This window comes from Trachemys scripta, chromosome 1, assembly GCF_013100865.1.
Source record: "Trachemys scripta elegans isolate TJP31775 chromosome 1, CAS_Tse_1.0, whole genome shotgun sequence".
Classification (NCBI taxonomy): domain Eukaryota; kingdom Metazoa; phylum Chordata; order Testudines; family Emydidae; genus Trachemys; species Trachemys scripta.
Genome location: NC_048298.1, coordinates 117,103,815 through 117,116,425, shown reverse-complemented (window position 1 = coordinate 117,116,425; position 12,611 = coordinate 117,103,815). Strand labels below are relative to the sequence as shown.

Genomic DNA, 12,611 nt, shown 5'->3' with positions numbered 1-12,611 from the left:
CTCAGTGAAACCCGCATTTTAGTTCATTTAATAAAAGAAAACAAGGAGCTAGAAGGGTTTTCAAAATTTGATTTGAATAGAAATGCCTTCATTAAACTTCTAAGAGGTCTTCTGAAAAGTGTTTAATAAAGGCAATCATTTTTCAAACACAGTAGCAATGTACTGGTTGAAGAAAACCAGCAATCGAATGACTGTGGGTCACATTAAGGTCCAGATCCTGCAAACTCAAATGCATGGGTTTAACTTTGTGCACATGAGTAATCTTTTCAAAATCAATGAGACTATTTGCATCGTTAAAGTTAAGCATATGCCTAAATGTTTGCAGGATCAAAGCCTAAATGCTGATTTACACCTACGTGATCAGTGAGATTTCACTGAAGAATTTGGCCCAGCATCTACATTCAACAATGTACTATGACCATTATAGATTTTCTGCCAATGAGGAATAAAGTGCAAACAATACTAAAACTGGTTAATAATAAAAACCAAATATAATGTTAAAAATATGTTCTGTTTCAATAATCTACTGAGTTATTAGCAGGATACATATGGAATTTTTAAAAAACTCCATATGGAGATTGGTTGTTTGTTTTTTAAATCTTGACATAAGAGAAACATAATGGTAATCTGCAGAAAATCTTAAATGCTGTTGCCTAATCTTTATGGAGGGTCAGAAGTTCCATGGGAGTTCTGCTGGGAATTTTCTTCCCTTTCCCACAAGCAATATGACTACATTCTCACACAGCTGAGCAGGCTGCTGTGCTCTGGTTGTTAGATTGAGATTAGAAGGCAGGCGGATCTGGGTTCTAATGCACATTCACTCACTAACTCTTTGTGGCCATGAGATCCAATTAGTCAGCTTTAAAACTGAGTAAAAAGATTGTGACATGGGAAACTGTGTCTCAGAGATCAAATGGGGGAGGGGATGTTTGGACTTTTCCTTCACTAGGAGAGAGATAGATCGTTGGGACCAGAAGTTTCCGTAAGAGAGTGAAATGTTAATTGTGTGAAGTGAGTGCCCTCAGCTAGCCTGTATATATCTACCAGTAGTCTGTATAGTCTCATATCCGATCTCTGCCAGTGGCCAATCTTGGATGTTTCCAAAAAATACGCAAAACAATCGGAATATATGTATGTCACACTTCAGGGCAACTGCGTCCATATTTCTCCCTTGTGCTCCACCAGGGGCACCCAATCTAGCCTCCAGGCTCCTCAGCCATCACCTCTCTTGGGTAGAGACATGTGTCTCTCTCTCTCCTGATTGGAGTTTTCCAGGCTGCACAGGCTCCTGCCCACGTTGTGTTATTCCAGCAAGCCAGACTGTCTAAACAGGGAACTGTCTGCACTTTGCTTTCTCTTTGAAGGCTTATGCACAGCATAATTGCAGAGGTCGCAAATCACCACACAGCTCTAAGCAAGTACATTTATTCCTAAGGTGGAAGCACTACAGAAAAATCATATAAAACACCATAAAGGTTGCTATACGCATGCTAAAAGCTTATCAGATGTCACCCCTCAGTCTTATGGACCTTAGAAGGCCAAAGTCATTCCAACCCTTCCCAGTAAGTATTGTCCCCGCTTGGACAGAAGGTCCTGTCCATTTCCTGGATCAGAAAGCAGGCTCTGTGTAAACTCAGTGTAAACTCAGGTTATTTATCCAAAAGGCCTTTCTTTATCTGTTGGTCAATTAGTATATGTGAGCCTCTCCAAGCAGTGTTACTTCTCTGGAGGTGTGACAACCTGAGCAAATTTGCCCCTTTGTTCTTAGTTCTTGCAGGAGCTGTAACCCCTCACCCCCATGGAATTACGTACAAACCCTGGCTCACAATGATACATAAATTTAGTATAGTGAGATCTCCCAAAGATATTGCAGGAAATTGCATATCTGTCTCAGCCTAATTTTGCAATGCTATTATAGCAAACCTACAGCCATCTAATACCTTCCCTGGTATTGTTGCTGCAAACCACAGCCACTTGGCTATCCATAGTGAGAGCAGAGATAAAACTCAGATTCTCCTGCTCTACAAACGCAGACACATAAAGCCTGAGATTTTCTGTTATTGTATAGGGCTTGGGTCACTCAGTTGAGCAGTTCAGGCTCCAGCCAGGAAATGGCAATATCATAAATAGACGTTAGTAGAGCTAGTCAAAATATTTACTGAAAAATTTGAAAGAAGTTTTTTGTGTTTCCATTATATTTTGGAGTTTTTCAAGGAATGTTTTTAATAATTTTTTTTTTTAATTTTCAATTTTTTCATTTTTTTTAAGTGAGAAAAATGTAAAAAAAAAACCACTTTCTCACACTTCCCTCTCCTTTGAAAAAAGGGGAAATTTTAAAAATTCTCTCACTTTTTTGCTTTTTGTTCCCTTTTTTTCAGTGAAAAAGTGTTGGGGGTTTTTTTTAAAGAAAAAGAACAAGAAGTGTTCTGTTACCCACTGAAATGAAGCAACTTTTTTGAAAAATATTTTTGTTGAAAACAAAAATGTTTTTGACCAAAATAAAAATGTTCCAGAAAAAAATTATCTTTGGTCAAAAAAGGCATTTTCTATTGAAAAGAAGTTTTGATAGCAAATTTGCAACCAGCTGTAGCACTACCAAATGCCCATCACTCTTTTATAAACTCTTTATATTTGTGGGGCCATGAAAGAAAAAGGCCATGTTGAGAGAGAAATAATCTTATAGAAAATTTTAAGAGTAAACACTTGCAAAAGTTTGTACAAACAATTCATTCACAGTGTGAACTATATAGACGGGTTTACTGTTCCAAATAAGAAAGTGGAACTTCTCTTAGGAAGTGGCAGAGAAAATCTGCGGTGACAGATTGGGTATTATGGGTACTAAAAAGGCTGAATAATAAAAAAGGAACTGTAACATCTAAGTTTGATGATCTCAGTCTAGTTCTCGAGTGTTTATTTCACAAAACCCACTGTTTGGCATAAATCAGCACACTTTGTGACCTCAAAGATACATGGTGGTGTTGTTCAATGATCACACATCATTGTGTGATTATTGAATAGCACATACTATTTAAATCTTCTCCAGTTGTCTTCTACGTTTCCAGAGTTTCAGCTCTGGTGGGATTTTTAACTGCTTCTATTCAAGTTATTTTCTTAATTTGTTTTACTCCTGGTAACATGTGGTGTTCAGTTCAGCATTTTCTTTTAAATATAGGCTGTAAGAAATCTGTCCTTTTAGGTCTATAGTAAACCGTTTTCTTTAAAAAGAACAGGAGTACTTGTGGCACCTTAGAGACTAACAAAGTACTCCTGTTCTTTTTGCGGATACAGACTAACACAGCTGCTACGCTGAAACCTGTTTTCTTTAACTTTTGTTCCTGTGATGAGGTGTCCACCCAACACAAGGTCTGAACAGGCAAAATAGGCCAATTAACTGTATAAGCTGCACCTGGAAGAGAGCCAGGGATTAATAAGGGACTGAGGAAGTCCAGCTGGAGGAGGCTTTTAAAGAGAGGAAGTTGGAGGAGGAGGACTGCATGGAGGAGCTCTGCAGTACTCCCTAGAGTGGAGGGGAGCTGGTTAGGTAGAAAGAGGAGTTCTATGGAGAGAGTAGGCCCTGGGATCCTGCCTTGGACTAGACTCTAGCAAGAAGCTGAGAGGGGTGAAATAACCACAGGGCGCGGAGGAAGCTCCAGTGGTAAACCCAGAGGTAGGCCAAGAGATAGAGAAGTGAGGTAGGGCAGAGCCCAAGAAAACAGCAACAGCATCAGCACTTGAGCAGACTGGTTGCTGGGCATAGGTTTCCTGGGCTGGAACCTGTAGTAACGGGTGTGCCTGGGTTCTCCAGCCAGCCGGTCGGAAAGCGGCACTGGCTTGGAAGTAGATCAGAAGATTGCCTGGGACTGCAGATAGACAGTTTCTCTAGTGGGACTTTGATATCCCAGAAGGAGAGGATTGTAGTGACCTGATCGGAGGGCAGAATCACAAAGAGGCAGCCCCCTGAGCCCAGAGAGAGACCATGGTGTGAATGACCAAAAAAAGAGGGTGCCTGATGGGCGAGAGCTAATCCCGAGATGTAGCCACAAAGTGATAACTGAGCCCATAACAGGTCTTCACAAAAATCTGGAGCTGGTCAAAAATTTTCAAGTGAAATTATTTTCATTGAAAATTAGCCTTTATCAAGCCCTGAAACTGCTCTACATACATGGTGTGCCCTGGTATCCAAGGGAATCAAAGACCAAAAAAGTGGATTAAAGTTACCTTTGCCCCAGTTCCATTAACTGTGTCAAGCAGAGTTAGAATATAGCTGAAGATACAGATCTAAAACTGAATCCAAAGTTGACTGAAGATGTAAACAAAATAATAATTGAAGTACAATTTCATTAATTTAGCAAGCCCATATTAAAGGGAGATAGCTATAGAAATACAACAGAAGTGGACTTGTGTGGCTCTTTTAAGAGCTAGGCAGAGAGGTAAAGCTGGTCAAAAATTATTAATCAAAACATTTTTGATGGAAAAGGACTCTTCAATTACATGGAACTGAACTCTTGGGGGGCGGGGGGGAAATCAGATTTTCATTAAAAAATGAATGCCCCCCCAAATGGAAAACATTTAGGATTTTGGCCACTGGAAACTGCAATTAGTGGACAGCATGGAGGGGATGGGGGAGCTGTTTTTGAGATTTTTTTTTTTCAATTTTGTTTTCATTGAATTTTTTTGCAGGAATATCCTTTCCTGACCAGCTCTGTCATAGACAGTGTGCTTGAAGTGATGAAGACAAAAGGGGTGAACATAAATGCTTGTGTGTCATTCAGTCTGAAAAGTTTATATATGTTTTTTTTTTCATCAAGCAGCATTAACTGCTGCTCTGTATTTCTGCTTCTGAGAAAGCCATGCAGGGTGAGGGACCCAGCCATTGTTTGTCAAGACAGGCTCTCTGTAGGGCTGCAGACTCCAGGCCCCAACAATCCCCATTATTTGAGATGTCAAGCACACTGACTCCTCACTAACACCCTCCCTTTCAACTGAGGGGAACATTCCATGGAAACTCTGAGTTTCCTTATCGAATTTTCTGGACTCTGTATCTCCCCACTATGTTTTACCAGAGGAGACCTCTCACCACGTTTCCTTATTCCTCATGTTTCTGACTGTAAGCTAAATCAGACCAATAATCTTTGAAAGTTGGTTCCGTTTTATGTCCCTGTCTTAGTCAAGTACTCAGACTTAAGCAATCAACTATTAGCTGACCAGATGGGCAATACTTCAAAAGACAAAAGGAAATAAGGCTGGAGAGAGGGGTGAAGGCTGGCAGGATGAAAAGGGTGGACCCAAGCCGGTTTCAGGGACAATATGCTTTCAGCTCTCCTTTTATTCATTCTGAAACCTGACTCCTTGTTGGTTTACTTTGATGAAAGTTATCTGGAAGGCAGAGAGACCCTGCAATGCCTAAAAATAGACCTGCAGCCACTAAACATTCGAGATTTTGTTGTAGAACTCCCACTAGCTAGCAAGATGGGCCTCTCTAGTTTTGGATGGAGGTACAAAACTTGATAGTATTGTAGTTAAAAGCAATTGCTACAAATGTGATTCAGGATTAAATAGTTGCCATGGATGAGAAGAAGGCTGAGGGGGAAGAAAAGCCAATTCATTACGAAGACATGATAATGAAAACATGTCAGTCTTATCCTAAACTTTGTAACGTACCAAGGAACTTGGTGACTCTGAAAAGAGGCTCCATTTAAGGATCATCAAATGGTGATTCTCAAGGCATGGAGACAGATATTGAGATACCTTTTTTATAAAGGATTGTGAAGAGGACAATGAGGAAATGGTGGATAATATTTAAGACCCCATACATCAAACCAAGACAAGTGCAAAAGCCCTGGGAATTCTAACTGGGCAACACTTTATACACTGTTTATGAAATCTAAAATTTTTCAAAGTGGGGGGAACACTTCTTTTAAAGTGGCACTTAAATGTTGAATATAGTTCTCCATATTCACAGGTCTTATTTTAACTGGGTAATGATTCTGTTTTCTATGAACGGCAAGATATTTGTGACTATTAAGAAAAGAGTGTAAAATGTGGGCCTAAAGTACTCCTTGTTCCTTGGAGCATGAATCCTTTGAAAGTCTATGTCAAAAGTTATTTTTCTTTTGATCTTTAACCAAATAGCCAATATGTCTTTACCCCAAGATCAAAATATATCCGTGTATTCATTGCTTTTTCAGTTTGTTTTAACCTCTGTTTTCTTCCTTGTCTTGCATGTGATGTACATTTTCTGTTTTTTATTATATATACAGGATGGATAGATTAAACAGGCAGATTTACAAAAGTACTCAATGGTTGATTCTGCTAGCCAACTGATTCATTATAAAAGGCCATACCTTTGCTTGTCGTTAAAGCATTTCTCAATATTAAGGTGATGGAAAAGCAGAAGAAAAGTCTACGGTGATCTCTGACAAAGGAGGGCAAATCCTGAAATCAATCTGGTTTCATAGGTGTAACTGTCAGCCTGATCCTGAGTTTTACCATTGATTTCAGTGTGCACAGGATCAATGTGTAGAGAGCAGAGTATTTCCCAGAATCCTTTTCCTTTTCTAACGTAAACTTTTTCTTGTCTGAAAATTTCCCCCCCTAATGATGCCTGACTCTGCATAACACAGTCTGAGCTATTCAGAACTTAGATTATCTGTTATCAGTCTGGTGAGACTAGAAGTAAAGTTCTTACAGTTTGAGATGTATTTGTTTCATCAAAAATGATCCTATATATTATATTTTTCTTATTATTTCAACCAGGAGCAAATAATTTAAAGATATTTGCTAGCCTGATAACCACTGTTCAGATGATGTTGGGCCCTGAGGTGATAAATTAATTATTCTAGCTACTCTACTGTTTTCAAAGCACTTAGCAATTTATACAAAGAGCCTGATTCAAAGTCAATGGAAAGATTTTCATTGACTTTAAGGGGTTTTTGATCAGACCGCAAATGCACAGAAAATACATTTTTGAATACATGAATGAATGTTCCGGAACATATAGGGTTATAGCTGAAGCTGAGCTAAACATAAAACTGACACTGAAAAGCAATTCACATAAATATTTACGGCTGTCTCTCAGATACAATTCTCCTGCTTGCTTCTTTTTTTGGAAACTTCTTAATACAGCAATTTGTGCGGTCTCAAATGCTAGCATGCTATGCCGTCTGCTGTGAAACAAGCTGTGATTTAGACTTCAGACATTAGGACGGGACAATTGTAAAATCAATTTTAAAAAAGAAACATAACCCTATGAACAATAGTGAAAGCATCAGCAGTTGGGGATGTTAAAGTCTGAGCATATTGGTTTGAGAAGGAAAAGTTAAACAGATTTGAACTGTAATCCCCAGGAAAATGCAAAGAGAAGTCTTGTCCCACAGATATAAGGGGAAGGAGAAAGTTAGTGGGAGATAACAGTGGGGGGTGTTGCTGCATGCCCCGTTTCTTTGCTGAATGTTAGATCAAACTCTGTAGCTTACCTTTATATATACATACACAAAATATCAAACCCAGTATTCCCTTGGTTGTGCTATGTGATCAATATCATTCCGATGGCAAGCTTCTCCTCCACTTTGTGAAGCAGCTCCAAGCCCTGGAGTGGATTATTTTTAGGCTGGTGATGGGAAGATCAGCTGCTGCCTCCTATCGAGTTTCCAAAGTGAACAAACTTTTCTTGTCTTTCTCACACACTCAAGAGGGCAGGAAACTGGGAAGAGACAAGCAAGCAAAAGGCACCAATTTTTAGACCCCTGAAGCTCCAATCCCAGGCTCTCAGGATTCCTCCAGATTGCATTTATTTTCATTTTCCTGGGCTGAAGTGCTATGATACAAAGAGTGATTATTCTAAAATCATCAATATGCCCCAAGATGGTCAAAATGCAAAAGGGCATGCATGATGCAGCTTTGGAAAACAATATTAATAGGCTTCCATTTAATATTTTCTTAGTAAAGAACATAGCTCTGCATTTGAGACTGCAATTTTGCACATCATCATGAGGCTATGGGAAAAATTGGATCTACTTGGATCCTACCAAATTTTGGCTTAGAGCTCCCAAATTCTATTGTTAAAATACAGAATAAGTCTAGTCACTCTTAATGCACATAAAAAAAATGAATTGGAGCAGCTGCACTTCTTTGTGGGATTTTAAGTGGGTAGAATTTTTAGATTTGGGACAAAAAAGAAAAATTAACTGTGCCAAGTGCCAGGAACAAGTTTTTGTGGTGCTGCAGCACCCATTTCCTACAGTATCTGGATTGCTTGGTGTGCTAGGAGCTACTACATATTTGTTTTCTATTTAGACAGTAGAATTAGTATATAGAAATTTAAAATAGCAGAATCCAGGTATGAGATCTATTTTTTCCAATGCTATTGAGTGGGATGCTTCAGGGTTCAGACTTTTCCATCAAAGCAAGAGCAACTATTCTTATTTTCTTTTAGATTGTAGAGTTTGGGGCCAAAATTTGGGAAGATCCAGCTGAATCCAGATACCAGATCCAGTATCTTGCAGTACTATTGTGCCACTATTCACTATGGTTGAGAATATTTTGGTGCAGTAGGAGTGGTTACACTTGTTCTTGATTCAGAAATGAGAATTTGGGAGCTTGTAGCCAAAATTTGGCTAGATCCAGCAGGATCCAGATGTTGAAACTAGGTTTTTGCAATGCAAACTTTCCAAGATTCAAAAGGTTTTGATTTCATAAAAAGGATTAGACTTGTGCTCTTATTTAATTGTATAATTTGAAGGCTTGGGGCAAAAAATTGACAGGATTCAGATATAAGCAGTTTTTACCTTTTTCCATTATTTTGTTACCCTGTCTCTCTGGAAAGAGATAGTGGAAACCTCAGATCCATAGGAGAATAGCATGCTTAGTTTCCCTCCATATACTTATGAACATCAAACCTTCAGCTACGTTGAGTTACTATGACAATTTTCCACCAGGCATTTCCTTGGCATTTCACTTTTTTCTTTTTTTAAATTCAGAGAAAGTTTTACAAGAAAAATTGTAACATGGGCTTCTGAATTTATATATATCTCCTTTAACCGGATCAAAATAAAATCTCAAAATGTTCTCATTAGTGTTTAAAATAGTATTGTGATCATGACATTTCCTGGGAGGGCAGATTCTGAGCTAATTTCATATGTAGACACACACATGTTAATGCACAACAAAAAATTGCTTAAATCTTTTATTTCCTATGTCACACTCTATTTAAATGGGTGTCCTTCAGATCTGTTTTTATTGCCCTGTCCACTTATTTGCCATTTTGAGATTATGAGAGGGGATATACAATGGGTGGAGAAACTAGGTGGTAGCCTTTCTAATGTAATATTTTTAATAGCCCTTTAAAATTCTTTGGCCAACACCCTCCAGACTCTTCAAAAGGTGAAGTATAGTGCTGGCTTGGAATTTTTTGATGAAACATTTTTTTTCATTGGAAAAAGCAAACTTGTTGAAACCAAACCTTTTTTTTTTTTCCTGGAAAGGGTCAATTTTACCAAATTTTTCAACTTGAAAAAACTTTGAAAAAAGTACCAAAATTGTCAAAATATTTTGTTTTGGCCTTTTTTAAATTAAAATTTTCAGTTTTCTATTTGAAACAACTTTTTGTTTTGAAATTTAAGCTAATTATTAGGGGAGAGGGTTAATGATCAGAACTGAAAAGAAACATTTAAAATGTATTGAAACAAAATAGTTTAGTTGACCTGACCCACGTTTTGTTCCTGATTTTTTTTTTCCAGTTTGTGAAAATTTCCAAGATATTGACCTTTGGTCCCAATTTGAAATGGGGAAATATTTTGCTATCTCAAATATTTTTGTGGGATGGGAAAGCCATTTCCTGCCCAGGTCTAGTAAAGTGTTCTGTTCTCAATCATTGCCAAAGTCTGTGCTCCTTGTTTTATACTCAGGAATGGGGGATTGGTTTCAATGCCATGCAGGAACTGTTGTCATTTTATTATCATAATCAGCAATCTAAAGAAAAACTCTCAGAAGATCAATTCAAGGCTCTCCCCTTCCCATGCCTGAATGTATCAGAACACGGAGACACACATCATTCATACAGTGAAAATTATTTGAGGTTTTTTTTTTATTTGTGGAGCATTTAAAAACATGCATGTTTTAAATACTATCCCACATGTGGAATTTAGGATGGGGGAGGGAGCTGGAATCAGGAAACTAGCATAAAGCTGCCTAAATCCAGGGGTTATTTTTAGGGGCAGGCATGGTAACGTTGCCTTATGTAATACTGTTCTGAAAAAGAAGAAAAAAGCTGCCATTTTCCCATCTCTTGTGGGCAGTTTCCCTATCTCCCCTCACCCCAGCCAATCTGATTCCCCATCCACCTTCCACCTTCTCCCCCTAAGCAGAAGGGACTTACCCGGAGGTAAGGCAGGAGTGTTGGCAGGCGTCTGGCTCCTGGGGATTAATCTTTGGGATGCCAGGTATTTACTACTGCAGTCTGCTAGTGACTCGGTAATGATCAGCCTAGCCAGCAACCCAGGGGAAGAGACAGACCCAGCAAAGCGAGCGGACTGCTGCTGCTGCTGCTGCTGCTGACTCCAGGGCGAGGGAGAAGGAGGAGGATGAGAAGCACACAGACCCTTTATTTTCATTTTTAACGAGCCAAGTTACAGTCTGTTTGTGCCCCAGCCCCATTCACCAGCCAACTACCCTCCTGGAGGGGCGGCATGGGGGCACTCCGGAATGCAGCTAACGGGGCTGCTCCCTGATTGGAGCGCACAGAGCAGAGGGAACCCAGCCGTCATGCACTCGGTTTGGCATCCCCAAAAGGGGAGTGTAGTCTGGCAGGATCCCCCCACCCCCGGCCACCCCCAGCAGTGAGTTAGCGCGAGCTCCTACTAGTATTATACCCAATTATAAACTCCCTCGTTAGAGTCTATGGACCAAAGTCAGAGGTGGTGAAGCCACTGGAGCAAATTGTGTTCATTTTCCACTTCATGCTCATGTACATCCCCTCTAGCCATATGTGCGGGAGTCTGTGCTGATGCGAATTATACACTGAGGAGCTGGAAGAAGATGTAGGTTAAAGTGAGAGGGAAGCTACTATAATTTACCCCATCGTAGACTTCTTTAGACACTGGCAGAGGGGTGGACATAGGTTTACGTTCAAAAGCCTCTGACTTTTGCCCTGTGAATTAGGAGAGTCCAAGGGTATGTCTACACTACGGGATTAATCTGAATTAATATAATTCGAATTTGGGAAACAGATTGTATAAAGTCGAATGTATGTGGCCACACTAAGCACATTAATTCGGCGGTGTGCGTCCAAGTACCGGGGCTAGCGTCGATTTCTGGAGCATTGCACTGTGGGTAGCTATCCCATAGCTATCCCATAGTTCCCGCAGTCTCCCACGCCCATTGGAATTCTGGGTTGAGATCCCAGTGCCTGATGGGACAAAAAACATTGTCGCAGGTGGTTCTGGGTACAGCCTCACCCCTCCCTCCCTCCCTGCATGTAAGCAACGGACGGCAGACAACCATTTCGCGCCCTTTTTCCTGGGTGAACACTGCAGACTCCATACCACGGCAAGCATGGAGCCCGCTCAGCTAAAGACAGCAGTCATGAACATTGTAAACACCTCACGCATTCTTGTGGAGTTTATGCTGAGCCAGGACCAGAAAAACGAGGCGAGGAGGCGGCGGCGGCGGCGGCGGCAGCGCAGCGACAAGCGTGATGAGGACATGGACACGGACACAGAATTCTCTCAAACCGCAGGCCCGGTGCTTTGGAGATCATGTTGTTAATGGAGTAGGTTCTATCCATGGAACGCCGATTCTGGGCAAGGGAAACAAGCACAGACTGGTGGGACCGCATAGTGTTGCAGGTCTGGGACGATTCCCAGTGGCTGCGGAACTTTCGCATGCGTAAGGGCACTTTCATGGAACTTTGTGACTTGCTTTCCCCTGCGCTGAAACACCAGAATACCAAGATGAGAGCAGCCCTCACAGTTGAGAAGCGCGTGGCGATAGCCCTGTGGAAGCTTGCAACGCCAGACAGCTACCGGTCAGTCGGGAATCAATTTGGAGTGGGCAAATCTACTGTGGGGGCTGCTGTGATGCAAGTAGCCAAAGCAATCACTCAGGTGCTGCTACGAAAGGTAGTGACTCTGGGAAATGTGCAGGCCATAGTGGATGGCTTTGCTGCAATGGGATTCCCTAACTGTGGTGGGGCGATAGATGGAACCCATATCCCTATCTTGGCACCAGAGCACCAGGGTACCCAGTACATAAACCGCAAGGGGTACTTTTCAGTGGTGCTGCAAGCATTTGTGGATCACAAGGGACGTTTCACCAACATCAACGTGGGCTGGCCGGGAAGGGTTCATGACGCTCGCATCTTCAGGAACACTACTCTGTTTAAAGGGCTGCAGCAAGGGACTTACTTTCCGGACCAGAAAATAACCGTTGGGGATGTTGAAATGCCAATAGTTATTCTTGGGGACCCAGCCTACACCTTCATGCCGTGGCTCATGAAGCCATACACAGGCAGCCTGGACAGGAGTCAGGAGCTGTTCAACTACAGGCTGAGCAAGTGCAGAATGGTGGTAGAATGTGCATTTGGCCATTTAAAAGGTCGCTGGCGATCATTATTG

General features: G+C 40.9%; 1 protein-coding gene across 3 annotated transcripts in view; it reads right to left on the bottom strand.

The window, feature by feature from the left end:
* ABCC9 (ATP binding cassette subfamily C member 9) overlaps positions 1 to 10,523 on the bottom strand; it is a 123,794-nt gene extending 113,271 nt beyond the window's left edge. For all 3 annotated transcript variants that reach the window (XM_034782678.1, XM_034782670.1, XM_034782687.1), the window contains exons 1-2: positions 10,376 to 10,523; positions 7,476 to 7,702 (exon numbers count right to left, since the gene is read on the bottom strand). The gene's annotated coding sequence lies outside the window, so the exon portion shown is untranslated. The remainder of the gene's footprint in view (positions 1 to 7,475; positions 7,703 to 10,375) is intronic.
* Between the last annotated feature and the right edge of the window lie 2,088 nt (positions 10,524 to 12,611).